General features: G+C 42.4%; 1 protein-coding gene across 2 annotated transcripts in view; it reads left to right on the forward strand.

Moving 5' to 3' along the window:
- Positions 1–21,472, forward strand: part of LOC5563924 (octopamine receptor Oamb) — a 725,283-nt gene that overhangs the window by 597,047 nt on the left and 106,764 nt on the right. The window lies entirely within an intron of this gene.

Consider the following 21,472-nt stretch of genomic DNA (forward strand, 5'->3'; position numbering starts at 1 on the left):
CAACCATTCAAGCGGTTTTCCATGGGCTCCCTTCTTCCATTGCTTCCCTCGACCGGCTTCCGATCCGGTCCGCACTATGGGCACTTTCCATACGGTTTGGCGGCCAAAAATGCATTTAACGTGTTATACCATATGTGTAATTGAAAGTGGCGAGTGATTCACTTAAACTTTGCACGCAATCAGCTTGCATTAAAAAAATAGACATGTTTTATTATTTTTCCACAAAAACATACCGTTCTATTCAATTTCTTACGACGTTTTTGTATCAGTGTAAAATCGACGAAAGTGGGGTTTTGTTACCATTCGTGCTTACATCGCTTTGTTTTTCCATGTATCGGAGCCGTGTAATTAGTGGTTAGTTTTGAAGGTTGAATCGTTTAATCGTAATAGTTTCAAAAGTGAAAACCGAGTGGTTTCGGAGTAAACTTGCGTAGGATTTTGTCGGAGGAATACGATGAATTGGTAATCTTATATAATTATGATAAGTCATATTGAATACTTTTTCGAAAAACTCACACTAAATAGGGTCTTAAAGCCCTGTCCCAATTTTAGTGCCAAACGCTTAAGTTTAGGCCAAAAACACATGTTTACTCAATTTTTTTTTTCGTTTGTTCAAGTCCAAAAAATATTTTTTTTTTTTTCAGATTTTGTCAGACCCCTAGCCTTAAACTCAAATTTTGGGTGTATTTTGTTTTCCGTGTCCCTTCCGAAATGTCAGATAGGAACAATCCCAGTGTTAAAACTAAAAGCCCTGTGGTGTTTTGGTCGACATGATCAAAAGTGTGAAGGTTCACTTATGGACCCAATTTTTAAATTGAAGTTTAAATATGATATAGCGGTGATATGATATGATATCTGAGCGGGAAAAAATGCTAAAGTAGTTGCAGTAACATGCTCTTTGGTGTTACCAAATAAAAACCAGATTTCAATAAACATTTTAGGACCCTATTGCGAATTGCTTTTGGCCACCGGTTCGCCCGAAGTGCCCCCCTCCGAACATCGATAGAACGCTACTGAATCTCATCACTTTGGGTTCGTCCATCCGGACCATGGTGTGTTATCGGGTCGGTATATGAATGACCGTCATCATCGACTTCATCAACAGCCCTCGATGAGAGGTCCATCGGAGAAACGGCTCTGTTCAATGATGCAGCCAGCTGCAAGTGTCAACAGATTCTATTTTGCCAAACGAGCTTTTCTCGGTTCCGTCATTTCCGTTCGCAGCACACGTCCTTCCCTTGCAGCTCGGTGCTTGGAGCTTACGCAATCATGGTCTGTTCAAATTTATAATGGAGCACCATGCGTCTCCTCACCAGTATGACGGTTTAGTTTAGAGGTTCAGAGCGAGATATAAGCATATTATGCAGGCATGTAAGACATCTATTTTCCTCCACTAAGCCAGATTTTGCAAGAATTCGTCAATAATTTGAAACAGATTACGCAACTAGGGTTGTCATGTCTATCACGACTTAAAACAACCGGCGGTGTTTTGAAAAAAAAAAACTGGAATTCGTAGACACTAAAGTCAACTTTGAAGACATTCAGAGAAATACTTTTTTGAATTTCTGATTAAATATCAGTGGAATCCCTGGAGGAATTATCTTTTGGAATTTTGTAGATGCCCCTTCTTGATAGACCTACCTCAAGTATGTTATTATTATTGTCTTTCTTAACGAGACTTCCAGCCCTTGGCTGGTTCGTCTCATGAGAAAGGTAGAGTACCGTAATCTGGGGTAACATTGATCAGCGGGGTAGCATTGATCGGTATGACCCTTCACGTAAAAAAAATCGATTCATTATTTATTGATGGAATATTTTCAAAGCATGAATGGTGCCTCTCCTTCTTACATTCATAAGCTAATAAAAATGGAGGTTTTCGCGAAAATCGCTTTTCGTTCATTCGTAAATTTGTCAACTTTTTGAATCAATGATTATTATCATTATGGATGGCACTACCGAAGATTCATGTCTCACATGAGTTCTGAAAATGGTATAAGCATAGGAAATGCGGTTGTTACTAAAAATGACATCGCCGAAAACGAATCCGTTGTCAAATCTCTCATGAGTTTATTCAATTAAGTAACATTAATGAACTACTGTTCGGTCGTACGCGAATGGGTTTTCCAACTCTCAAGGAGCAAACGCAGTTTTTGATGCTGTTAGCTTTAAGCTGAAACAATTTAGTATTTATTTTAAGGATCAAATTTCAAATAGCTTACTCACAATTTTGGTAAACCGATAGTGTAACGATCGTGGTGAGTCGACGAATTTCACGATGTAGGTGTAGGCTAGATATAGGTTAAGATTACATTAATTCACTGTATTAGGCTAGATTTTTAGTAATAAACTTACTTTTGTATAATAGGATATGCACGAATAGTTCTAATTCAATTAATGTTCAATAGTTCAATAATCGTTACTTTTAGGAGCTAATTTTAATTACTTTTAAGGGAATTTCAATCTCGATCACTTGTGGCTGATGTTTTTCTCTTAATTGCATGTGTGATAGTCGTTGACAGCTACTACCATCTACGCTCTAAAGCAAAGCGTCACTCACGCATCGCCGCAACGAGGGGTCCGTCGCCACATACCCCCGCCCGTAAACCTTGGTGATTTCCTGGATCTCCGGAAGACATCGAACTAGGTTTACTACAGCTCGCGACGTCTAAAACAGCTAATTTAACGGCTGGTCTTCGGAGAACTCCCGTTGCAGTGCGAACCAATGCTTGGCGTACTCTCCCGTCCTTGCCAGGGAATACTTGCTCTACTCGTCCCCGTAACCATTGGTTTCTTGCCGAACCACTGACCACCATTACAAGGTCACCTACTGCGAGGTCCTTGGTTTCTTCGAACCATTTGCACCTACGTCTGATCACCGGTAGATATTCTTTTATCCACCGCCGCCAGAATTCCTCCGTGATAGATTGTGCCAGTTTCCAGCTGCTTCTTAGTACTGCCTTGTTGTCTACCGGAGCTGTAGGTAGAATTTTGACTCCAGAGGAACTGCCCAGTAAAAAATGATTAGGCGTCAGTGCTTCTTGATCAGCCGACTCAAGTGGTATAAAGGTGAGCGGCCTGCAGTTGATCATCGCCTCTCCTTCTAGAAGGACCGTCTCCAGAGTCTCATCATCTGGTTTTCGAGCAGCGTCCAGGACTGCACTAGTCGCTACTTTGACCGACCGGACGAGCCTCTCCCATACTCCGCCCATGTGTGGGGCAGCAGGCGGAATGAATTTCCAACTAGTCTCCGCACTAGTGAAGGTCGATGCTAAGGCTTCGTTTCTACGCTCGATTTCCTCTTTCAACTCTCGACTCGCACTTTGGAAACACGTCCCGTTGTCGGTGTAGAATTCCCTTGGGGGACCACGGCGGGCTACGAAACGACGCACAGCCATGATGCAAGATTCCGTATTGAGAGAGTGCACTACTTCCAAATGCACGGCCCTAATCGTAAGGCAGGTGAAAACGGCGACCCACCGTTTGGCGAGGCTTCTACCAATCCTTACAAAAACTGGCCCGAAATAGTCGAGTCCAACGAAGGTGAAAGTTCGGATGAAAGGGGTTAGACGCATTGCTGGCAGTGCGGCCATGGCTGGCGGTCGCGGAGCCGCTTTAACGATGCGACACCAGACGCAGTGCTTTGAGACCTTTCCGACCAAAGATCTCAACTTCGGGATTTCAAACTTCTGCCTAATCTCATTGACGATAGTCTCTCTGTTGGCGTGATTATATCGACGATGAAACCAATCGACAATGAGGAAAGTTATTGGGTGATTCTTAGGCAGGACTGCAGGAAATTTGGTTTCAATTGGTGCGTAAGTAGCTGCGCCAATTCTGCCACGCATCCTCAAGATCCCTCTATCGTCTAAGAACGGCCATAACTTGTAGATGTGACTTGATTTGTGAACGATACGGTGGCGGTTTTCCGGCGATCCCTGTGATTGTACCAGAATTGATATTTCTTCAGTAAAGGCTTCGTTCTGAGCGATTTTCCACAGCAGTTCCTCTGCTTGTTTTAGTTCCTCTTGAGTGAGGACTCCCAGTTGCAGACTTTCCTTTTTCATTTTTCGGCGGCAGTTGCCCAGATAACGGAAAATGAATGCCACCGTTCGCTGAAGTTTCAACCACGAGTTGAATCGAGAAAGATTGATCAAAATACTCAACCGCGGCTTGTCATGATACAGGACGACATTTGAGCGCAGTTCTTCCTTCGTCGTTGTAACTGGACACTGTACTGGCCACGAAACTTCTGGTGCGCACAGAAAACTCGGTCCACGAAACCAAGGATTCTCCATCGAGAGCTGCGGCCCATTATTCCACTTCGTAGCTTGGTCAGCGACGTTTGATTTAGTGGGCACCCATCTCCATTCAGCGGGATCAGTCATCGTTAGAATTTCACCAATGCGAAAGGCGACAAATTTATTGTATCGGCGATGGTCCGAGCGAATCCAGGAGAGTACAGTACTCGAATCGCTCCAAAGAAATCTTCGTGAAAGCTGTAGATTATGATAAGATTGAAGGGTTTCCAGCAGACGAGACCCAAGAACAGCGGCTTTCAGTTCGAGTCTAGGGATGGATATTGTCTTCAACGGCGCTACCTTCGTTTTTGAACCAATTAGTGCAACTTCGATTACTCCATTTATCTCCAGACGCAAGTAGGCTGCACTGGAGTATGCTGCTTCGCTAGAGTCACAAAAAACATGGATTTGAAGGCAGTCGGGGGTTTCAGGAATAGCAGATCTGAAATAACATCTTGGAATGCGAAGTTGATCTAACTTCGGGAATAGACTCGTCCACTGCAACCACCGGTCGTGCAAATCTTCAGGAATAACATCATCCCAGTCCGTTCCTCTGGCCCAGATGTCCTGGATCAGGACCTTGCCATGGACCAGGAAGAACGAAATCAGTCCCAGCGGATCAAATAATGACATAACGACCTTGACGACCTCACGCTTCGTTGGCGTATGATCGTGTTCCAGAAGTTTCCGAATATCCTCTCTCAGCACTAGGGAATAGGTGAATACGTCTTCTCTAGGCAGCCATTTCATCCCCAAAACCGATTCAAGCTTCTCTCCCCTTTCAAGAGATAGGTTTTTACTTTCCTCCTCTGCTATTTCTCCGATGGCATTCAGGAGCTCACGCGAGTTGGACAGAAACTGCCGCAGCGTAAACCCACCTTTACCATGTACCATTCTAACTTCATTGACGGTTTCCACCGCCTCGTCGACGGTTCTGAAGCTGTCCAAGTAGTCGTCCACGTAGTGCCTTTTGACGATAGCTTCGGCAGCACGGGGATACTCAGCTGAGAATTCTTGGGCGTTTAGATTCTTCACGTATTGGGCCGTTGCTGGAGAACATGTCGACCCAAACGTGGCCACGTCCATGACGTAGACTTGAGGGTATTCAGTGGGTTTCTCTCGAAACACGAACCGTTGGGATTGGCAGTCAGGGAACCGGATTTTTATCTGGTGAAACATTTCCATCAGGTCTCCACTGACAGCGATGGGGAACTGCCGGAACTGACAGAGAACTTTCGGCAGTGGAATAAGAAGATCTGGTCCCTTCAGTAGTTTCGAGTTGAATGAAGTCTCACCAACCTTGGCCGCCGCATCCCAGATAAGCCTGACTTTGTTCGGTTTCTTTGGGCTGGTTACAACTCCAAGGGGAAGATACCAGACGCGGCTTGCGTCCACTGAAGTTAACTCGATAGGAGTGGCCTTGTGAGCATAGCCTTTACGCTCGTAGGCCTTAATCTGATTTTTTACATTTTCAGCCAACACTGGGTTCATCTGGAGCCTCCGCTCTAGTGCTTCGAGTCGTCGTACCGCCATGGGGTAACTGTCAGGAAAGTTCGGGTTATCCATCTTCCACAGCAGCCCAGTTTCGAACCGGGATCCGTCTTCAGTTCGCCGTGTAGTTTCTGACAGAATTCGATTCGCACGCTTCTCCTCTTCGGACTCGAGAATCACGTTTAGAGAATTGACACCAGCATTCTCCAACGAGAAATAGTCGCGCATTTGCTCGTTCATCTCGTTGTCGTTGTTGGATGCCGCCGCAACGTGGAAATTGACAACTGATTTGATAACTGTCGATTCTGGAACACATCCGTAGATAGTCCACCCTAAGCGGCATTTGGCGCCAATTGGGTCGTTTTGACCCCCTTCCCGAAGCTTGAGTGGAACGGTTAGCCTGAGATTATCCAACCCAATTAGCAGCTTCGGTTGAACAAGCTCGTATTCTTCTACTGGGAGGCCTCGCAGATGGGGGAACATTCGTGCGAGTTCTCGGTACCTCAACGTTTGCGAAGGAAGCAACAAGCTACTAACGGTCCGGGCGTGAACCAGTTTGTACTTGGTGGAATCGGTTTTCGCACTAATTTCAGCTTGGACTATTCTGGACTTGTGTTCGGTTCGCTTTACGTTACCCGTCCACTGAAGGGTGAGCGCTTCCGTGGGTCCCGACACACCAATTTTGTCGGCAATGGAGTCCTCTAGAAGGGTATACGACGAGCCTTCGTCGATGAATGCGAACACCACCTGTGAACTTTGATTTCCGAAAAGAACGACAGGCAAAATTCGGAAGAGCGGCGCGGGAAACTCATCAAGTGATGCATGGTTGGCCACAATGTTCATGTTTTCTGAGCTTCCAGATGTGTGAAGGAGCGTGTGATGCTTTTGGCGACATCCTTCAATCCCACAGCCTCGCCACGATCTGCAGGGCCATTTGCCATGGTTGTTAAGGCATGTTCTGCACAGCCCCTTCAGTTCAACAAGCTTCCATCGCTCGTCTACGTTGGCTAAATTGAACTGTGGACAATCTGCTACGCGATGACCGTCTCGAGCACAACATGTACAAGGCTTACCTGGTTTGACTTCCGAAACGGGAGACGGAGGATTGGACGCACTGAGGACGTGCGTATGAAATGATGCCGACTCTTTTTGCTTCCGCTTGTCCACTCTGTACGAATTGCTGGAACCTGGTAGGTCGTATGTAACCTCGCTAGCTGCTGTCATCAAATTTGTCATGAAGTTACCAAACGTCTCTAGATTGGCTGTCTGAAAACGGCTTTTGTACGCGGCCCAGTCAAGTCGCATCGAACCCGGAAGTTTTTCTACCAATTCCCGAAGTAGCATCGGATTCGATAGGTGATCCCTCTGGTCAGCCGCAACAAGGTGGTCCACGAGGTTTTGAACCGAAATGCCAAAATCGATCAACGTGTCAAGTCGGTCGTGTTTAGGTGCCGCAACGTGATGTATTTTTTCGATGAGTGAGTGGATTAACAGTTCGGGTCGCCCATAGAGCGTACGCAGGGTCTGTATAACGGACTGCACCCCGGACGGTAGTAGCAAACGGCTCTTTACCGTCTCTAAAGCACGGCCCCGTAGACACCGCTGAAGGCGGATAAGGTTCTCTGTGTCCGTATAACCGCAGGCGATCGTTGACTGCTGGAAACTACTAATGAAGATGGGCCAATCTTCAGGATCTCCGCTAAACACCGGTAATTCTTTGCCCAGTACTTGTCGTGCCGCGATGTGTTGTTGAGTGAGTACCGTAGGTTCCGAAATTGCCCGTTGGACACCACTTGCCATGCGTCTGGCTTGCTGATGAATGGGGTCGATCGAGAAACGGTTCAGCTGATCCTGAATTACACGTAATGGTGGTTCAACAGAGTGGATTGGAGTTGAATGGTGTACGGGCGGAGGTGGTAAAACTTGATGTTGTCTAAGCGGAGTTTCACCATCGAATTGATTCACTTCATCCACATTGAGCGCTGGGTTAGTAGGAACCTTTTTAGAGTGGGGACCGACGACACTGTGGTTGTCATTATCTCCCAACTGATTTCCTCCTAGTCCTCCAGCACCCGTATGCTCGACCAACCAATTCGATACCTTCTGAATGGAATCCGCAACTGATCCACCTCTACTGCTATTCAACGCTGCCTGCCGAATGATTTCGTGTTGCCTTTCCATCGATTCTCTTCGCAATTGCGACTGCAACGCCTTCAACTCCTTTTCATCCCTCAGTTTTCGTTCACGCAAACTTCGTTCTTCTTCTGCGATCCTTTTCTTTTCGTCCAACTGACGCTCTGATTCCTCCAGTTCCTTCTTCTTTATCTCTGCTTGCTCTAGTAACTCTTGCTGCCGGCGCTGTAGTTCATCTTCCGCTATCTTTAATTGAGCCTGCAGCATTGCCGCACGTACACTTGACGTCGCACTCGCATGACTCTTCTTCGAGCTCGCCCGTGTGCTTCTAGCAGGTGGATTTGCAGCGGAGAGCGGCAGCTGCTTACTAATCACTCCCAACTTGTTGCGACATACCTTGCAGTGGTATCGTTGATCCGGTTGTTTAACCCTCTCATCGACTCCTGCGCAGCCAAAATGCTCCCATAGCTTGCACATACTGCATTCTACCATGTCTGATTCCGCAGCATCCGGACGGTTACATGATTGGCAACTATGCAGCGTAGCTTCTAGTCGATCCTTCACCATGTCGTCACTCCGGTACATCATTCCAACAAAATTCTTAAAGAAAATTGTTCGGTCGTACGCGAATGGGTTTTCCAACTCTCAAGGAGCAAACGCAGTTTTTGATGCTGTTAGCTTTAAGCTGAAACAATTTAGTATTTATTTTAAGGATCAAATTTCAAATAGCTTACTCACAATTTTGGTAAACCGATAGTGTAACGATCGTGGTGAGTCGACGAATTTCACGATGTAGGTGTAGGCTAGATATAGGTTAAGATTACATTAATTCACTGTATTAGGCTAGATTTTTAGTAATAAACTTACTTTTGTATAATAGGATATGCACGAATAGTTCTAATTCAATTAATGTTCAATAGTTCAATAATCGTTACTTTTAGGAGCTAATTTTAATTACTTTTAAGGGAATTTCAATCTCGATCACTTGTGGCTGATGTTTTTCTCTTAATTGCATGTGTGATAGTCGTTGACAGCTACTACCATCTACGCTCTAAAGCAAAGCGTCACTCACGCATCGCCGCAACGAGGGGTCCGTCGCCACAACTACTATTAAGAATGCAGGATTTCCTTAAGAAATTGCCTACATTTAGGCGTATTTCGCGGTTCAAAGTTTTTATTTTTTGTAATAGCTCAAAAGTAAATGACTTGTAAGAGTTTGGTCTTCATATTCGGCTTCAGGGGTCATGATTTAAGTAAGCAACGACAACGGGCGCAAAAACTGGACAGTTACATATCAGGTGAAACGAAGTTCCATAATCGGAGTCACAACTATCACACACAAATGAGTAAGCACGCTGAATATTTGCCATGTGATAGTTGAGTCGGCAGTGGCCTGTCAACGCTCTGACCAAGAGACTGTATTGGAATTGGAATAACCGGCTCAGGGCCAATGAAGTCATGCTCCATCGCGAGTTAGCTCATCAGCCAATTCATTTCCAGCGATGGAAGAATGGCCAGGTACCCATACAAGGTTTACAGAGTTGACTGAATTCAGTTCCTCAATTTGAGTTCGACATGCGATAACAAGCTTCGACCTGGAGTTGGCCGAAGCGAGAGCTTTTATAGCAGCTTGACTATCTGAACAGAAGTAAATGACTTTACCCATTACGCGCTGTTGAAGTGCTGATTGCACTCCACACATAAGGGAAATATTTCCGCCTGAAAAACGGTGCAGTTTCTACCAAGTGAGTAAAACTGATTCAGCTTTAGCTCGCGAGAATATACTCCTGCACCAGCTCTACCTTCAAGAAGGGAGCCATCAGCGTAACATACTATATTGTTTGATATACTTCTTTCCAAATAGCCAGACGTCCACTCTTCCCGTGAAGGGAATTGTGTGGTAAATGTCCTGTAAGGAAAGTTACAAGCAATTGTGAGATCACTTGGAGCAAGGACAATTATGTCCCAATTCACCAAAAGTGGAAACAACGAAGTGTGTGTAGATCTACGATTCACTGGATTTTTCTCCAGTTGATCCAGTACCCATAAACGGTAAGAGCAAGAAAGTGCTGCTGTGGGAGTTGTAGAGAACGCACCAGACATCGCCATCAATCACATCCTTTGGAGATGGCCCAATTTTGATTGGATTGTTCTCACTTCGCCCTTTTGCCACCACACAAGACGTCCATATGCCAATATTGGTAGAACAACTGTTGTGTAAATCCATTTGATATATTTGGGTTTGAGGCCCCAAGTTTTGCCAAAGGTTCGCCGGCATTGACCGAAGGCCATGCAAGCTTTTTTGACTCTGAAATCAATGTGAGCTGTCCATAAAAGTTTGGAATCTAGAATGACTCCGACATACTTTACTTGATCAGTCACATTAATCTCAGTGCCAAAAAGACGTAAAGGTCGAATTCCATCGCGGTTTCGTCTTTCCGTAAAAAGAACAATAGATGTTTTATTCGGGTTAACCGAAAGGCCATATTGGCGACACCAACTCTCGACTACCTGAAGAGCACTTTGCATCAGGTCGAATAGGGTGCTTATGCACATACCAACTATCAAAGCTAAATGGTCGTCGGCAAATCCATATGTTGGAAAACCGCAATTATTGAGTTGCCTCAATAGCGTATCTGCTACGAGATTCCACAAAAGTGGTGATAAGACTCCCCCTTGGGGGCATCCGCAAACACTCAATTTTCGAATCGCTGCTTGACGCAATGTCGGTTTTTGAGCATTTGATGAATCCAATTTGTAATCATTGGGGTCTATTTTATAAGTCGAGTCTATCAAAATGACTCGACTGGAGTCACTGTCAACCGAAAAATTTGCTCGATCCAGCACTGTCACTCGAGTTTTTCGACAGTCATCACTCTATGTGACTGGATTACTATGGGAGTCGATGGGTGACATCTGAAATATGCATGCTTGCTTTGATCGACAATGAATATAGACGAGTCACATGAATCTGCTCGATTTACAAAATAGGCCCCATTGTAGGTAGCCCATGGTTTCGTGCGGCTTCCAATATGGCATCGAAAGACACGTTATCAAAGGCACCCTCAATATCCAAGAAAACACCCAAGCAGGATTGCTTCTGAGCGAATGCTTTCTCGATATCGTATACAACTTTGTGTAAAAGAGTCACAGTGGACTTTCCAGATTGGTAAGCATGTTGATTCACATGAAGAGGCATGTTTGCCAAATAAACATCACGGATGTGGTGATCGATAATGTGTTCCAGACATTTCAAAAGAAATGAGGTCAGACTGATTGGTCTAAAACTCTTCGCTTCTTCGTACGACGCACGTCCTCCTTTCGGTATAAACTTTACAGTAATATCAGGCCAGGATCTGGGAATGTACCCGGTAGCAAAACTGCTTACAAGTAGCTTTATCAAAACATGTTTGATAAACTCAAATCCCTTTTGGAGCAGAACAGGATAAATCCCATCCGCTCCTGGAGATTTAAAAGGAGCAAAACTATTAAGTGCCCATTGAATCGATTCAGTAGTTACGATACTGCGAGCCGAAGCCAGAGACTCGTAAATACATGAAAAGACATTTGGTTCATCCGTAGATGCTATGTCCACACATCCGGAGAAGTGTGTATTGAATAAACATTCCAAAACTTCTTCATCGGAAGAAGTAAAGTCACCATTAGGTAAGCGAATTTCGTTCACTTGGTAATCCTTAGACTTTGCAAGGATTTTGTTCAACCGACTGACTTCACTCAAACTGGAAACATTTGTACAAAGGTTTTTCCAGCCGGATCGTTCAGCAGAACGAAGAGCCTTCTTGTAAGCCTTGCGAACCGACTTGAAAGACTCTGACCCAGCTGAACGGCGTCTGTTCCAACTCCTTCTACATTGTTTCCTGAGTCTAGTCAGATCTGAATTCCACCATGGGGTCCCTCTTGTAGTCTTTACAGACCGCAGAGGACATGCTTCTTCAAAAGCTTCCATAATGTAGGATGTTGTAGTATCAACGGCATCATCCAGATCACTTGGATTTTCAATGGACGGAGAATATCCATGAAATTTGATCGCAACCAATTCAATATAGAGTTCCCAGTTTGTTGAGCGGGGATTCCTAAAACGCAAAGTCTGCGCAGTTACATTTGAATGTTCAAAGAAGATGTAGCGATGATCAGATAATGATTCCTTGTCTTATACATGCCAATTCGTCAACTCGTGACTGATGCTATTCGAGCAGAGTGTTATGTCTAACACTTCTTCTCTATTAGTGTAGTGAATAAGACGAGGGTTGAGTACAGAATGGCATTTATTTCCATATCTTTAAATGCTATGCTTACTAGATTAATATCCTTAATATCTATGTTCACTAGATGCTACATTCTCTCCCTTTGTTTTATTATCAACTTTAGTTTATTGAATTTTCATTTAATAATATTAACTGTGTTCAAATCATAATCGTTCAAGTGTGCCGGTTTTGTTCGAGTTTCTTTTTTTTCTTCGTTGTTTGTTTCTTCAATATTATTAGCAGGTTCATCTTCTGTATATACGGGATTCTTACTCAGGACGCGTTCAGTGTGATTCACGTGGCGGTTTGATTTTACTCCTGATTTTAAATTCTGCAAAGTTAAACGTGTGCCTTCTCACTGAACAACAATGTGCAGATCTGGATGAAAGTTGCATGGAAATTTGTTTTTCTTGACAAAATTCTTCACGACAACATGATCGCCAACATCTATATTAGAAGGTTTAGCCTTCCTCTTACAATCTGTATACTTCTTCCCTGACGCTTTAGATTTTTCATCATTTCTCCTTGCTTGTTCAACATCAATTTCACGATTTGATCTTGGAAGTTTGTCTCTGATATTCCAACCAAACATTAACTCGGATGGTGAGAAGTTTGTTATGGAATGCGGAGTTGCACGATACGAGTGTAGAAAATCTTGCAGATCACTTCTCCAGTTTCTCCCCATAGACGCGCTTATTTTCAAAGTTTTGAGAAGCGTCCTGTTTTGCCGTTCGACGAGACCATTTTGGAACGCGGCGTAAGGAACTGTGTGTTTAATAGTAATACAGTTTATTTTGCAGTAGCTTTGAAATTCATGGGAGGAGAACGGCTGTCCATTGTCGCATACGATTTCTTCCGGGAACCCAAAACGAGCAAATATTTCACGTAGTTTCCTTATTGTTACTGTGGCTGTCATTGATGAAAGTATAGCAACCTCAACAAATCTTGAATAATAATCTGTAATAACTAGTATATGAACTGCGTTTGGTATCTCCGTGAAATCAATAGCTATTTTCTTCCATGGTCCTTCAGGCATTTCCGACCTTGCTATTGGATGTGTGTCGGGCTCTGACACCAGAATACACCCATGACAATTTTTCACAAACTTGTCTACCATGTCGTCCATCTTAGACCACCATACTTTCATACGTAATCGACGTTTCATAGCAGTAATACCAAGGTGTGGTTCATGTGCTAACTCCAGTGTACGTTTCTGTAGACATCTCGGAATTACAATTCTCTGAGCATTATATACCAATGATCCATCGTTTGAAAGGCTACTAGCTAGTGGCTTATACCTCCTCTAATGAAATAAAATCAATCATTTAGTGAAACCCAAATGGTAAAATCAAAATATATACACAATATCTTACTAGTGTTTAAGGCCAACGCTTAGCTTTATATGGTAACCATTTCATGAGTTCCTGAAGCTCCGGATCCTGCTTAGTTGCAATCACAATTTCATCCATTGACAATGCATTAGGCAACTCTCTACTCCAACTAGACGTACTATTCTCTCGCATTCTTCATCGAAACTTGGACCAGTATCGGGACATGACTGACTCAGTCTTGAGAGTGGATCGGCAATATTACTCTTCCCTGGACGGTACATGATTTTGAAATCGTAAGACATCAATCTAAGCTTCCAGCGTTCGATTCGAGGTGATGGTTTCAATCTGTCTCCGAAGATAACGATCAAAGGTTTATGATCGGTGACAAGGGTGAAAAATTTTCCGTACAGATAATGATGGAATTTTTCACATGCCCACACTAAAGATAATGCTTCTCGCTCTGTTTGAGCATATTTTTGTTCGGTCACCGTAAGGGTTTTAGAAGCGAAGCAAATTATGCGAAATTTCCCAGACTCATCGGGGCTACCATCGGCAATCACAAATGTATCGTTTTTCACATCATAGTACCCTAAGGTTTCTTCGTTCAGCAAAATTTGCTTGATTTTCAAAAATGCATTTTGATGAGTTTCGTTCCAATCAAATTTAGTTCCTTTTCTAGTAAGCAGATTTAGCGGGTAAGTAATTGTTGCCATATCTGGAACATATCGATGGACACAGTTAACTAATCCCAGAAAACTCCTAACTTCTTCTGCCGTTTTTGGTGGTTGTAATTTTCTGATGGCTTCAAGTTTTTCTTGTGAAACAGATATTCCTTTTCCAGAGATATGGAACCCCAAAAAATCTGTTTCTTTCACCGCTTCTTCTACTTTGGATGCATTGAGTAATACGTTGTATTTCTGGAGGCGTAAGCGCACCAATTCAGTTCTCTGGGTTAATTCAGACTCATCTTTTGCTGGTATGAGGATATCGTCAATAAAAACGATTAACCATGGGAAATCAGCCAAAATCGTTTTCATAACCTTCTGAAACAGCTCAGGAGCTGCGGACAACCCAAACATTAACCTTTTGTAACGCATCAAACCAATTGGGCTTATAAATGTGGTGATATACCGACACTCCTTCGTAAGCTCGACTTGGTGAAAAGCTTGTTTTATATCTAACTTTGTAAATATAGTATTTCCTCCAATTTTCCTTGTCATTTGTTCTAAGGTAGGAAGTGGATGAACCTCTCTAGTTACAGCCCTATTAGCTTCGCGAAGGTCTACAATTATCCTCACTTCGTTAATGCTCTTGCGCTTTACTAACATAGGGGACACCCATTCAGATGCTTCAGTCACTCGTTCTATAATATCCTGCTTTTCTAATTCTCTTAACTTAAGCAAAGTCATCTCTTCCAATGGGAAAGGAATGCGTCTGAGACTTTGACGAACAGGAGGGATGGTCTTATCTATTTTTATGTTTGCTTGTATTCCTGTATTATCGAAACAATAAACACTGTTATACAGATGATACAGGAGAGTTTATTATGAATTATAAATATGTTTCAAGGCTTACCGGTTATACGCGGGAATGGTTCCGATTCAACAACGTCCAGGAACTTAATGATGCCAAGTTTCACAGCTGTGTCTGCTGACAGCAAAGAACATTTTCCTCCTTGAATCACATACAGTGTAGTATCCACGTTTCGTCCTTCAAAGCTGATGTCTGTGTTAACTTCACCCAAAACCGTCAACGGAGCCTTGGATCCGTATGCATGGAATACTTTGTTGCTTCCCTTCTTGATACCGTATGCCTCAAAACCTGTCGCTTTCAACATTTTCCAGTCGTTTTCGCTGAGAATGTCTTCTTCCGCACCTGTGTCAATAATCATCTTCAAGATAACACCACCTACTTCAGATGAAACAAATCGAATATTTGGTCATCGTCTTGCTTAACACTGTTCTCTTCAGCTACCTCTCGTACATACCTCTTTTGTTTCTGCATTGGATTTTCTTGACGGTTTTGTTTCAATGGTCTCTTACCTTTCAAGCAACACCGAGCGAAGTGGCCAAGTTTGCTGCAAATCATGCATCTACGAGATATAGCTGGGCATGTTGGATCGCTTGAAGTGTGTCGGCCATCGCACCGAAAACATCTATTCGCATGCAACGTATTGGTCTTATCTGTCCGGCGGTTCCTTCTATCACGAAAAGCATTATTAGATTTTTCAGCTTGTACCACATTAACAAAGTCCTGGCTGCGTTGCTGGCTGCTCCATCCTTCCAAGCGTGTAATTGGAATTTCACAGATTCTTCAGCTCGAGCCATGGCAAGAACCTCGTCCAACGTATAACACTGTGGAACACGTTTTTGTCTCCGGCACCAAAATACCGCTATTCACTTAATTAAGGGTTGCTGAATTCATTGTCGTTTTCAGAAATATCATAGCACGTCTAGTTTTTGAGATATTGACTGTTGAAAATGCAAAAAATGACTATTTCAGCCAACTTGCATGCAAGTTTGCCAGCTTGTAAGGTAATATATTGGCTTAATTTGCCACAGAATTCAAACATTATGTGTTTAACAATACTTATCATCAAAGTTTGTATTACTTTCGATACGGAAAAGTTATTTTTTGATGGTTTAGAGAATTGTTGTATTTTGCCATATAGAAGAAACGAAGAATTTTGTATGGAGACTGCAAGCATGTTGAAAAAAATCGGTTTAATCGAAATTTAATCGCCCAATTTCAATCAAATTATGTCTGAAATGAAAGTTCAAGTTCTATTTTGCATGCTTGGTGGATTAGATTACAAAAAAGTATGATAAATTGTACTTTAAATTTCATGTAAACATTAATAAAAACCAGTGTTTTATACAACTTTGGCGACCTGTAGCTAAAAATTGTGACGTGCTGGAACATTTCTGAGAATGGCACCAGATTCAGCAACCCCAAATCTACTAGAGACACATAATTTGATCCTTGAGACACGCAAAAATGTCATTTTTGTTACGCTGTGTAATCCTTTCCTAACCATTTCCGCTTCAGCTTGTCATCTTTGGTGGTCGATACGATCTGATCGACGATCATATTCTCGGTTTGATTTTCAAATTCACAGACTGTTGCTTGCTTCTTCAAACGAATCACGTACTTGTCCAATTTTTCGTTTGGTGCTGGTACCATTTGCCGGAATCGTTGCCTTTCGAATGTTTTCGACACACGTGGAATGAAATACTCGTCCAACTGCTGAAGAGTGGTACGGTAACGGTTGTCCATGGGGTGTGATCCATCTGCTTCTATTTTCGAAATTACTCGGCGTACATCGGAGCCACCAAATAACATCAGCGTTTATTACTTTTCATCATGGTCAACCACATTTTTCCATTCTAGATACGCCTCGAAGTGCTCTCTCCATTTTTCCCAGCGGATGGCCGGTGAGCCTTCATCACTTTCAACAAATGAAGGCACTATTTGGTTGATCTGAATCAAAATACATTAGAAAATTAGTTCCATCGACTCTACCATCAATCCTAGTTACGGTTGTCTTGGCAACTGGTACACAAATTGAAAATTGATTACAAACTTAATTTTTCGTTCAACCAATTTAGTACATTCCTACGAACCATTAATTCGAGCTTTCCAGAGATTCATGCTGATTACTACAGGTTTCTCCATTTACTTGAGGGCCATCCCGAATTCGGGCCTCATTTTTTTCTGAACACTTTCCAAGAGAGCCATCCCGATATCACGGGTCTCTGGAAAATATTGAGGGCCATCCCGATAATCGGGCCTCAACACGCGGTACTTTGAGAATCATCCCAGATTTTCCGGGTCTCGCTAGAGGATCATCCCGTCAAGCGGGCCTCTGTTCAGTTTATTTTTATGTGAGACGCATCCCGGCGTTCCGGGTCTCACTTTCTACATGGAGGCTCATCCCGACTACGTCGGGTCTCCGTTTGCAAGAATTAATGGCTGTAGACTTCAAAAACTCTCGGCTAGAACGTTTTTCCTCACTCGTTTGATACATACCATGGAAAAAGCCATTTGGAATTTTGAAATCTTGATAATTTCACCTTTTGCCTCTGGTCCTTCAATTCTTCTTTGAACAAGTTGATGATGTTGGTTGAAATCTCTTCTCAATTTTTAGAATCTTCCTTCCGTTTTCTCCGGTCGTCGCCAAATGTAGTGAATAAGACGAGGGTTGAGTACAGAATGTCATTTATTTCCATATCTTTAAATGCTATGCTTACTAGATTAATATCCTTAATATCTATGTTCACTAGATGCTACAATTAGAAACCATGAAGGTTGGGCGATTGCCTATGTTATGTAATCCAAGGTCTGTACTACTTAAGTATTCCATCAGACTGGAGCCTCTCAAATTGATATCTGAGCTGCCCCAGATGATGTGATGAGCATTGGCATCACTGCCCACAATCAGCGGAAGGCCTTTTGTTACGCAGTGTACAACAACTCGTTTGAAGTCATCCGTTGGGGATGGTTCATCATGTGGTAAATATACCGAACAATAGACGTATTTCCTGTTGAGGTCACCAATAGAAACGTCGATTGTGACAGCACATACATCTCTGGTAGTTAACTCAGAAATGAGTGTAGCAACGATTGCTTTATTAACGAGCACGCATGCGAGGGCATGGAGCGCGAGTTTGCCATTTCAAGTTTGCTGAAAATAGCAAAAACTGGGTCCACAAGGTTACCTAGATAGAAGTTCGCTCTACGAAAGTAGGGTTCTTGAACTAGCGCCACTTGGGCTGCACCATTTTGCATGAGTCTGCAAAGATTGATCGTTGCTGTTCTTTTATGCTGAAGATTGATCTGAGCTAACCTAACCGTAGCCACTACCCAAACTAGGCAGGATTAAGCTTTTTGCAATATCAGCACGAAAAAGACCAGCAACGAAAAAACCAGATCGGTATCTATATAAAGTCGCCAAAGGCTAAAGAGCACAGAATACACTGTGTAAAACGCATAATGCGAATCCATATAGGTGATAATTTAAATTAAATGTCAACATACTAATAATCCCACCCTTATTGAGCCTCTGGATAGTGACTGAAGAAGGGCAGCCGATTATCTCGGAGAAACACAAGGTCACCTGCACCATTGCTCCGGGTAGCACAGGAAGGACTCAATACTGTGGAGGGCGCCCTGGTACCCCACAGACTCCGTTAGCGGTTAGGTTTTATTAAGACCCCCCTAACCATTCATTCCTAGGCACGGTACGCATCACACCATAAATTAGGAGTCACCTGTGAGATGGACTTTTACCACCGGAACAGGCAGTCCGTAGTGTTAATTCTTAGCCAGTTGAAACAACCGCTATCGACACTACGCGGTTATCTAGGCTGCTCGGGAAACGGAGGTTAATATTGATGATTAACTCCTGACGTGCCCAAGCAGCCGAGAAAACTGAGGTTTACTCTGCATGAATAAGTCTAGTTAGATATTGAAAAAAAATATGAGATGTGTTTTATGGAAATGATGCCTGAATCAGATAATATACGATAAGCCAGATAGATTCGGAAAAAATATGTGGTTTAGCTCGTCAAACCAATTTTCAGTACTATATTTCAGTATTTCTGGACGGGAAACATTCAAATATTACATAAATATTACTTGACTAAACCTTGACATAGTGTTTTGCTTCGTGAAGCCTGATTCGCTGCTGACAAGGAATTTCTAGGCCTATCTTGATGCATAGGATATTCCTGCTAGGAAACGATCAAGGAAGTGCTTTTTTCCGATCGTAGTACGCACTTGAAAAGAAGTGTCAGTTCGAACGGGAGTCGCTGTACAAAATTGCTTGCATTCAATATTTCGATATCCCTCTTTCTCGATGGTTGCTTCAATATCGAGTTATTTAAAGTTGACTCTATGTAATCAATTATTTGTAGTACTTTTATATGGGATTTACTTATTCGTTATTTACTGTGTGTCAATGATGCTCATATGCCCAAAAAACATTTTCAATCGATTCCTCGCACAACATTGTCACATTTTTGCCCCTCATCATGCACGACATGTTCAATTCGAGAGGGCAAATAAAATGGTATGTGCATAATCAGCGTAAATTCCACAATCAAATATGCAAATCAAACGTTAACTGCCAGTTTATCAGTTATTAAAGCATTCCACAAGCATGCTTTACCCTTTTACACAAATAGTTGACCATCGCGGTTGCACATGGGTAAATATAATCGAAGCAGGCGTTTATTTGTCGGTTGACTTTTTTTTATTATTAGGTTCGAAGGCCTACCTCCAATTTACAACGACCATCAATATCACGGTAATGGGCGGTCATCAAGCCATCAATCCTCGATTTATGTTCGATCACCGTTAACACAAAAACCATCATCCGAAACACACTATTATCCTAACAAATCTCTCGGGACCAAAAGCGATGCGAATCTCATCCGAAACTTTTAATTGGCTTATGATTGAATTTGTTTGATTGTTTCTTTGAATCTCGTTTTCCACTATCTTTTCAACTGTTTTTGCTTGCATTTTCTCTTCTCTTTTTTTTTGGGAGTACTTGATTGTAATTTTGCTGAGGTATTTACAGTATATTTCCGGTATAATTTAATAGTCTCTAAAATGTATGAAACAAAATCTCTTACCATGTATATCCTCGTGTTTGTGAATGTCCCGTTTCCCGTTCTGAATTCACTGTCTCTATCTCTCTTTGAAATTATTTTAACAGGTGACAGCAAACTTTTTAGCAACCGATCCAACCATTTAAAAGCATAGACCTTTCTGTAAATACGTTGAAGTTTTCATATGCCGAGCATCGTTCGATCGCAGTATGCGTCTCTATTTTATAAGCATTTTGCTCTTTTTTCTCTCCTTCCAGTAGTGTGTCAATTTTGTATAATTATTCCGCAAAACAGATTTGAAACAATACTCCGTAGCTAGTGATGATGACTGAGAAATCACGCCAATTCACAAAAACCGAAAAAGTGTACAACAAACAACAACAGTTACAAAAACAGAAAACGTTTCGCTAAAGAGAGAGAGAGGGTGACGAAATTTTCTACGCTGTCAACACGCACACCAACAAACATGCGAACACGCTCAGCCAAAACTGCTTACCAACACCAAACAATTATTGCTAGTCATCATAAACAACCCGCCCCTCGATTCTTCCAAAGTAGTAGATTTGGTACCTTTCTGCAACCCCTCGTTCGATCGTTCGTTCCATCGTCATGTCATGGCTTCCTTCGGTCCGATTCCGTTCGGAGGGAGCACATTTCTTGAGCAATTTTTCTGTCAAATATGATTTTGTGTATGTTTATTTTTGTCTGTTGACATTCCTTTCTTGATTTGACTCATCCGTTGTGTTTTGAATTGGTAATTGGAATGCTCTCCTCTCGAACCCCAAATCTAGCTTATTGTTTATTAAATTTTCTTCTTTGAATCGAATTCTTCCTTTTTAAAACAAACAGTTTACTTTTGTATAGTGGAAGTTTAAAGCCGAAAATTTATGGAATGCTGTTACATAAGTTTGTTTGATAGTGATAAGAATCGATACCGAAACCATTTATTGTGTTCTACTTCGTAAAGTTATGTAGGAGTTTATTTAACAGGGAATGAATCAATCAGTCAATCGATTTCAACGTTTATAAGTGTATCTTGTAAATGGAAAAATACAGTTTAAGTGCATGTTTTTCTGCATTGTAAATGACAAGTTCCAGTGTTCTGTACGCCCCTCCAAAACGAAAATCAATTTCGTGCCAGTAGTTACAAGAAGCCAATTAAAATTCAGTTTTAAATCGAAATGAATGTGACCCTCCCGAGGAACTCATCAAAAGCAAACAAAAAACAAATCCAAGTGCAAGCGACCTTCCAACTAACACCGCAATGTAAGTTCAAAATAGTAGAACAAGCTGTCAAACACGCATTTCAAACTAACAAACAAACACACAAACGTCACATG

The sequence above is a fragment of the Aedes aegypti genome, chromosome 1, assembly GCF_002204515.2.
Source record: "Aedes aegypti strain LVP_AGWG chromosome 1, AaegL5.0 Primary Assembly, whole genome shotgun sequence".
NCBI classification, from domain to species: Eukaryota; Metazoa; Arthropoda; class Insecta; order Diptera; family Culicidae; genus Aedes; species Aedes aegypti.